This window comes from Sinohyriopsis cumingii, unplaced genomic scaffold (genome assembly GCF_028554795.1).
Source record: "Sinohyriopsis cumingii isolate HCF-2022 unplaced genomic scaffold, ASM2855479v2 utg000624l, whole genome shotgun sequence".
NCBI lineage: Eukaryota > Metazoa > Mollusca > Bivalvia > Unionida > Unionidae > Sinohyriopsis > Sinohyriopsis cumingii.
The window spans coordinates 3,733,849-3,743,128 of record NW_028315919.1 but is presented as its reverse complement, the minus strand read 5'-3'; positions in this window follow the sequence as shown (position 1 = coordinate 3,743,128).

Genomic DNA, 9,280 nt, shown 5'->3' with positions numbered 1-9,280 from the left:
ATTCATGGTAACTTAGGAGAAAAGGGATGAGGAACATGTGTCATAATCATCATACTCATCAAATAATCAACAATAAACCTGCTGTGATGCATTGCTGAATCAGACTTTTATTGTTTTTAGATAGTGTCAAATAGTTTATAAAATGTCACAAATGTAATTTACAGTGACAGATTAGGTCAACCCAATCCTACCACTTTCTTAAATCACATATATTTATATGATCAGCCTAGGGGGAGGGGTGAGGATGTTGTGCTGTAGAGTAAGTTTAATCTTCTAAACTTCTCTTCTGGAGCAAGTTTGATGTTGAATAAAAAGATAATTTCTTTCCCTATTTTAATTCCAGATATATTCCATCTTGTGATACCAAAAACAATATATTTTAAGTTGTGGCTTTGCCACTTGTTAAAATATCACGTTTTTTTTTTAAATATCAAATAATGAAATCTATAAGATATTAATGTAGGAAAAGAAAATATCTTCTATCTACTGTTGAAGAGGTTTGGAACATAAAGAGTAGGTTCTGAAGAAATGTGATCTTTTTGTCTTGTATCTGTGTTATCACTATATTACATACTCAAAATTTGTCCCATAAGAGGTAACTCAGCAATATTTTCCCATACATAATCATCAAGCAGTATACATCACCTGTGGGCATTTGCATCACAATTTTATGATGATGTAGGACATTTAACATTATGATGTCATCCAGCTCACCCATTGTATTAAGAGGAGCATACATTACAGGGACAAAAGAGAAAGTACATGATCACCTATTTTACTCATGGAATTTGGTCTCAAAATTTTGTTGTTGTTTTTCTATGAACCCCTTTTTCTGCAATCGTTTCAAATATTTATGTATTGTAGATGACAATAATCCTGTAATTTTAGATATTTTTCTACCACTAAAATCTTTCTCTGCTGATTTAATCATCAACTTGTAACTGCTTGTCCATTCCTTTCAATAAGGCACCATACATTACTTATATATCGCTAGGAAGGTCTGAAAATAATGCTTGTCCATTCCTTTCAATAAGGCACCATACATTACTTATATATCACTAAGAAGGTCTGAAAATAACAATGCTTGTCCATCCCTTTCAATAAGGCACCATACGTTACTTACATATCGCTAGGAAGGTCTGAAAAGAACAATGCTTGTCCATTCCTTTCAATAAGGCACCATACATTACTTATATATCACTAGGAAGGTCTGAAAATAACAATGCTTGTCCATTCCTTTCAATAAGGCACCATACATTACTTATATATCACTAGGAAGGTCTGAAAATAACAATGAGTACAAACTTACAATTTCAAGTTTCACTTGATATTTTAACTACTGTACACAAATAAAATTCAGCATACCAAATTATTCTTCCTGTAGTGATCTGTGATGTGGTATTTCACTAAATGACGTAGACTTTAATACTTTAATGGCTACTGACTTTTGATCGGTAATATTTACATGTTAACTATAATGGTCCTGGCAGGGCCATCACATGTTTGAGCTGGATGATTCAGCATGTAATTATGCTTGTCATAAATGAAACTACACTGTGTACAAGTTTGGTAGAGAATAAAAAGAGCATATTTATATGAATATTTGTTAACTTTTCTTAAAAGTAATATAAATATGAGATCAGATAAATGATGCAAATGAAAAAATGTGTATGTTAAACTGATTATTTCATGTGTACTGTTGAAATCTCAAATGCACATGCTGCTTGGCTGACTCAGATGTATACAGGTATCAAAAATAAACATGTTACTTGGACATGGCTGACTAACATGTACTGTCTGATATTTCAGATGGACATGTTGCTTGGCTGAGTCATATGTGTACAGGTATCTCCATTGGACTTGTTACTTGGACAGGCTGACTTGCATGTGCACTGTCTGATATCTCTGATGAACATGTTACTTGAACATGGCTGACTCACATTTGTAGTGTAATATCTCAAATGTACGTGTTGACATGGTTGACTTGCATGTGTACTGTCTCATATCTCAGATGGAAATGTTACTTGGACATGGCTGACTCCTATTTGCAGTATGATATCTCAAATGGACGTGTTACTTGGACACGGTTGACTTGCATGTGTACTGTCTGATATTTCAGATGGACATGTTACTTGGACATGGTTGACTAACGTGTACTCTCTGATATTTCAGATGGACATACTTGGCTGAATCACAATTGTACAGGTATCTCAAATGGACATGTTACTTGGACATGGCTGACTTACATGTGTACTGTCTGATATCTCAGATGGACATGTTACTTGGACATGGTTGACTAACGTGTACTGTCTGATATTTCAGATGGACATGTTACTTGGACATGGCTGATTCATAGTAATATCTCAAATGGATATGTTACGTGGACATAGCTGACTTGCAAGCTGTTTTGCAACATGACAAAACTTGCCCACCTAATATATCAAGCAGTAGATAGATACAATCACCCACCAGTATCTATCTCACTTTTTTTTTTAAATTAGGAAAAAATAAATATCAGTGACTCACTGCATCTCGTGGATAAGACAGACAGACAGCCAGCCATAAATGGCAGGGCAGATATTAATATACAGTTTACAAATGAAATCCAGATTTATCAATAAACAAATCAAGGTTTGATAGATGATAAAAAAACAGAAGAAATATCAATTCATGTGCTGTTTCATCTGTTTGTGAATTATAAACAAAATGACATTCATTGAAAGTATATAAAGTAAATTATTTATTTCTTGAATTATTAATAATTGAAATATTACATGTATAAATAAACATGTACTATGAAAACAAAGTTGCTATAATATTGTGCTGTAAAATAATGTTCAAAATGATGCATAAAGGTGTTCTTGTACAAGTCCAGTTCAGTTGCAAACAGAGACCCTAATCTGATGTCACATAACAATCAGGGTACAGACTTCTTTATGCTACTTATTACTCCTAACTGTCTAGACCCAGATTTGATGGCATAAAATGTACCATCAGACCTAGGTCTGTGCAGTTTTAAGGTGGACTCCACTTGTAAGGCAATACATACAATATTTTGACCATTGTATCAACAAAAAAACCTTTTGTTCATTAAATCATCACTTTCTCATTTAGAAAATCCCACTCAAATAAAACATGTTGCAAAAGTTAGGTAATAAATGGAGAAATTTTAATTTTTAAACTTGTATGATAAATGTAAGTCTTAATTACAAGCCGAGTGGTCTAAAGCGCTCTTCGTTACAGATCACTACCATCTCACCTCTGTCTGCGTGGGTTCGAGTCTTGGATTCAGCTAATATGGATGTGTGAGAAAGCTTGCCAGTAGCTTCCCGTGGGTCGGTGGTTCTTTCCGGGGTTTTCCCAGGTTCTTTCTCCACCATTAATACTGACCGCCATGTATAGCCTATTGTGTGCTGAAAAATGGCATTAAACCCAACAACAACAACAACAACAGCTTAATTACAATCATTCTTACAGTTTTGTTAGTGTACTTCATACAAAATAAAGTTTTTTTTACATAAAACTAACTGAGCATGATTTGTATGCATGGATGCATGGTACACATTATCAGACTAAACTTTACCAAAACAAAACCTATCATTACTGTCTAGCTCTGTCATTTGAAGGCATGGGAGTATTTTAGTGTTGCATTGCTTCTTTTTTTAGACGACTACCCACTAAAATGCAACTACTTTTCTAACCTAATAAAGAAGACAGTACTTTTCACATGTTGGCATGAAAAAGTTTTCTGTAAAATTGCTTTATTGTGTGAAAGATTGTAGATCTAAATTATAAACAAAACTATCAGGAATTTTCAAACTAATTTAGATATCTCTGATATAAGTATCTTGCTGGCGCTTTGATAAATGGATACTCTTCAAAATTATCATTTGAAATATAAAGATAATGCAACTCTACTACACACACTTACAAAAACATAGTTAAGAAATATATCCCATATGTATTGGCAAGTCCATCAACATACACGGGTATAATTCATGCACATGAGTGCAACATGCCCAGAGACCACAAATAAGGAATATAGCCATCATCCATTAAAGTCTGACATTGTTCTGGCTGATGCGTGTAAGCAAACACTAAGACGTATATGACAATGGGTTCATCCATCATTAAGTCTATGCAGTATAAAAAGAGGTCATGGATATGCTTGCTTATGCGACTTCAGGGACCGGCCATTTGTGTAATTTTTATTTTTCAGTTCCTCAAATGACTTGAAAGATTGTCTTGCTCTGAGAGAAAACTAAACCTATTGTTTATATTCATTATATTAGCTGAAACCCAAAACAGTATCTTGAAGGAAACAAATTATCATGGCTACAAAGAGAATCCCAAGTTACCCACTTTCCACTCCTCAAACATTGAATTGGTAGGTACATAAAGACGTATACATGGACATCACCAGACAATACACAATACATGTGTGTGTGTGTGTGTGTGTATATATATATATATATATATATATATATATATATATATATATATATATATTGTACACACATCCTAAATATAGATTTACAGATCACATTTAAGAGCACACTCATCCATATAATATTTTTCAGTTGCCATAATGGTCCACATTGACTATCCAATTGCTTTATACGAACACTTTCAAGCCATATTTTTTAATATATATACACTTAAGTTATAACAATTCACATTGCAAACAAAAATAATACTAAGTTACTATGTAAGTAATAAACGAATTTGGGGAGCTGTGGATAACTGTGTTCATTCACATAGAACTTTCCATATCAACCCCTGGACAATCCTATTCCCATTCCAAAAGTTCAGTGCAAATTAACATCAAGTTACAAAGTATAACATAGAGCAATTTCCATCCCACTCGTGGTAAATGATTCAGCATCAATAATTGGACATCTCTGGAGTCATTGTCATGTCTAAATGTATATTGTCAAAATTGACAAAAAGTACTTTTTTTAAAAATAAAAAAAAAATTAAAAATGAGATAAAAATTGAAACTTATTTAATATTTGTTATCAGGATGTTCATTTCTAAATTGATTCCTCTCTTCTGTCAGAAAGCTGTACAGCACGTCATGCTGATACATTTTTTTAACTTTAAGGTCAATATTGTTTGCTGACCTTAAAATGGCTTGTTCAGCAAAATTACAGTTTCTTTTAACAAAAATAATCAAGAAATGGAGATGCCATCTATATTCTTTATTTGTCTAACTATGTTAGTTAATCAGTGTAATGAATTTGGGGAACTGGCAACTAACCTATGCTTACATACTGAAGATAACTATATAACTGGCAACTAACCTATGCTTACATACTGAAGATAACTATATAACTGGCAACTAACCTATGCTTACATACTGAAGATAACTATATAACTGGCAACTAACCTATGCTTACATACTGAAGATAACTATATAACTGGCAACGATTTATTAACAAATAGAGATAAACAGTTTTAGTAATATTAGTATTATGTATAATACACGCTTATTAGAAGAAAAGAAAATAAATTACAAAAAAAAAAAAAAAAAAAAAAAAAAAAAATTACAAAGATAAATGTAATCAACATATATACTAGTATAATCATTATAGCTGTTAAAGTGGTTATCAGAACTCAATTTATTTAATAAAAATATGATAAAAATATGGTGTGCATTACGGTTACTATCAAATATTTTATAAATAATTAATCAAGTATTTTATAAATAATTAATCATATTATATTGATAATTAATTAAAAATTCAATTTCATTTTTTAAAGAATTAGTAAACTTATTTTTATGTTATTAGATTATACTTTTACCAATTAAGATTTTCTGCAAAGTAAAATAATATGAAATATTCATATCTAATTGTAAACAGGGGACATAATTCAGAAAAAATAAAAAAAAAAATAAAAAAATAAAAAAAAAAAAAAAAATTAATAAAAAATTACTAAATGTCATATAGTGTTTTAGAATTTAGACCTTTTGGATATACCGTGTTAAGACGGTGAATCCAATAGGTTTCCTTTAGTAGACGTTCCATTTCAGAATCAGCTTTAACAATAGGTTGGAAGGAGAAATCTTGCAATGTATGGGAATTTTTGTTAAAATGTGCGGCAACATGAGATGAAAATGGTTGATCGATATAATTTTTTATATCTGATCTATGTTGGTTCATACGTTTAGATATTTGTTGACTGGTTTATCCAACATATATAACTGGCAACTAACCTATGCTTACGTACTGAAGATAACTATAAGCTTGTTTGGAATAGCTTGTTTAATTAAAAATTAAATCTCTGGTTATAGCATCTGTATACGGAGGCTCTGCACAACAAATGTTCATTTGATATTAATATTGTAAGGTTACAATGTGTACATGACATTTATTATGTGAATGTAGCCAGGGAAACTAAAATTCATTGTTGGTTTGAAAACAAAACCAATTTTTGCTTAGAAAAAATATCAAATTTTGAGACAGTTCTCCTCACATTCCCCATCCATTCTAGTAGTTTGCCCCAAACATCATAAATCAGATTAATCTGTACTCGTGATTAAACTTTCAGTGACTAACTTTACTCCTCTTTTATTACAAGGTGAAAAAAATTACAAGACAAAGGAGAGTGTCTAAGTGATTTGGATTTTTGCTGTGGCTCAAACCCCGGCCAAGTCATACAAAAGACATAAAATTGGTACTAACAGCTTCCTCGCTAGGCGTTCAGCATTAAGAGGTTAGTGTTAGGACTGGTCGGCCTGGTTTCAGGATAATGTGACTATGTGAGACATCATGCTGCATGTCTGCGGCATGATGGCCCAGTGCTAGACATCACTATAAACTGCCACACAGCAGACATCGTAGCGATATGACTGATTTTTTTTAAAAAGCAATGTTAAAAATCCAAATCACATGCACTCTCAATCACCGGACCTTCTTGAGTGCTGTTTGACCCTATTCCAAATGTAAATGTAAAGTTTACTATATTTTAAACCATATCCAAGTGAAACCATCATTGTATTCATCATAAATAATTAAGTAATATTAAACTAGTTTTATTTGTTTAGACATTTGACTTTGATAGTGAACAAAAGCCTTCTAGCCTGTCATTTATGTATTAGAAATATCTCAAATTTTCATGACATTCCAAGAATACTTTTGAGAAATTTTGTTGTAACCAAATTCAAGAACTTTTAGGTGAGATGAAAAGCAAGGCCCAAGTAAACCAAATGTTTTCACCTACAGAACAATGGGGGTCTGGCCCAGTTTAGCTCCATTGTTGAAATAATGAACATGCCTACAACAATCTACGGTAATTCAAGTTCTGTTGATATAAAGTTGATTGAGCAGCAAAAGAGGTTTTAGAAAATAGAATTTCCATAAAAAATGTATAATGCTGCTGATGATAATGAAGGCAGTGGTGGTGGTGGTGGCAGTGGTGATTGTGATGATGATGACAGGGATTTATGAGAAGAAAGGTGCATTTAGGATGCAACACAAATGGGAAAATATATTTATCAAGAGTTTTCAGAACAAAAGTCTCAAATTGATTGAAATTGGTGTTGTTCATTTATCCTAGGCCGTGAATTACTGGATTTTCCAACTCAAATAATTTGTATTATTCCCTGGGGTGGAATACCAGTAATTCTTGTTCACTGCCCCATCAATATACATTGATAACATTATGGCCAAGAAATTTGAGTTAATTTTAGACACCCACTTTTTCTAGTGACAAGTATGGCTGCCTCCCATGATGACAAACCTGGATCAAATCCTACATTGTATATGTACTTTTTTTCTTCCTTTCTTTTTTGTGCTGTTTTATACTGAAAAGTAAAGATAATGCTCTTGCTACTCTTATTTTCTGTGCAAATATACGCAAAACACAGCAAAACTAAAATGGCAAACTGCCGACATTGTATGTTGCGAGGAATTCAGTAAAAAAATATCTGCTAATTTAGTCTGTTTTAATATTGATAGCCAATATGTTTAAGTATAAAATAAAAAGAAAATTTCCTTTCTCTGAGTGGATAACATATTTCTTAATGTGGGTGAAAAACTCTAGCATTTGCTCTCGTGGTTTTTTTAGTTTTTCACCCACTTGATGAAATATATCCAATATTCACTCATTTCAAGCACACATCCTCCTGTGAAAGTTGGAGGCAAATCTGTGTAAATTTGGTTGGATTGTTTTGAGATAATTATTCATCAAGAATGCATACAACAAAGTCTAGTAAATATGAACAATTTAAAAGACAATGAAAACAACTTTTCATTTTCAGTACAGTATTGCAATATATAGCACTTTGACAGAAATGTATTGATGTATTACACTTTAATAAACAAGACCTAATTTATATATGCAAAAAACAAATTGGTACTGGATGAGACAGTAAATAAGAAAATTGCCGCCTTCTGGTGGTGAACACATGCGCTATTTTCTGAACATCATGCATTCAGACTACATGTGCACACAGGGTGACATAATATTTCACAAGATTACATAGCAGTTGAATGTCACTGTTTTTTAATATGTCTTTGCTAAAAGGATATACAAGCATTACTTGAGCATGTGAGAATACAATATGATTTCAAATGCTATTTTGATGTCTCTTCAGTTTTCTTACTCCAAGTACTACATTTTTCTGCTAAAAAAAACAACACATTTACTTATCAATGACATATCTTTTCTCTATGTCCACCCAGCCATTGCCCTCCCTTCACTTGTCCATATTTTCCTTATCATTGAAAAAGTCTATTGATTAAATTCTGAAGAAAAGAATTGTTTCTCATCACTTGCCCGTTGTTTTTGTTTGTTTTTGAATGATTTTATCGATATAATTTATATTGGTACTTTATCTCGTGAATTAAAATGTCTCCTTTTTGTTGAATACACTGTCCATTGCTTATCTGTGTTGTTATTTATACAATTTAAAGTTGGTCAACTGTTGTCTCGGTTAAATAAAATGTATATTAGAAAACAAGTGTCATATAAAATAAAGTAGATCCATTTAATTTCAGTTGAAACGAATGTACGAGGATTTATAATTCCCAGAAATAATATATTAACATTGCTTGAAGTGGCAGCTAATATTTTTTATAATGAATCCTTACATAGCCAAGATCAAGTGAATAATTATATAATATTCTGAGCAATCAATTTGGCCAATGACATGAATACCTTTTCCATCTGTCTACCATAGTATCTGTTTATTCAGCAGTCCCTTCCTATTGTCTGTCCATTTTAATGTTTTAAATTAACCAACAATCTAAATATTGGATAGAAAACAAACTCTGTA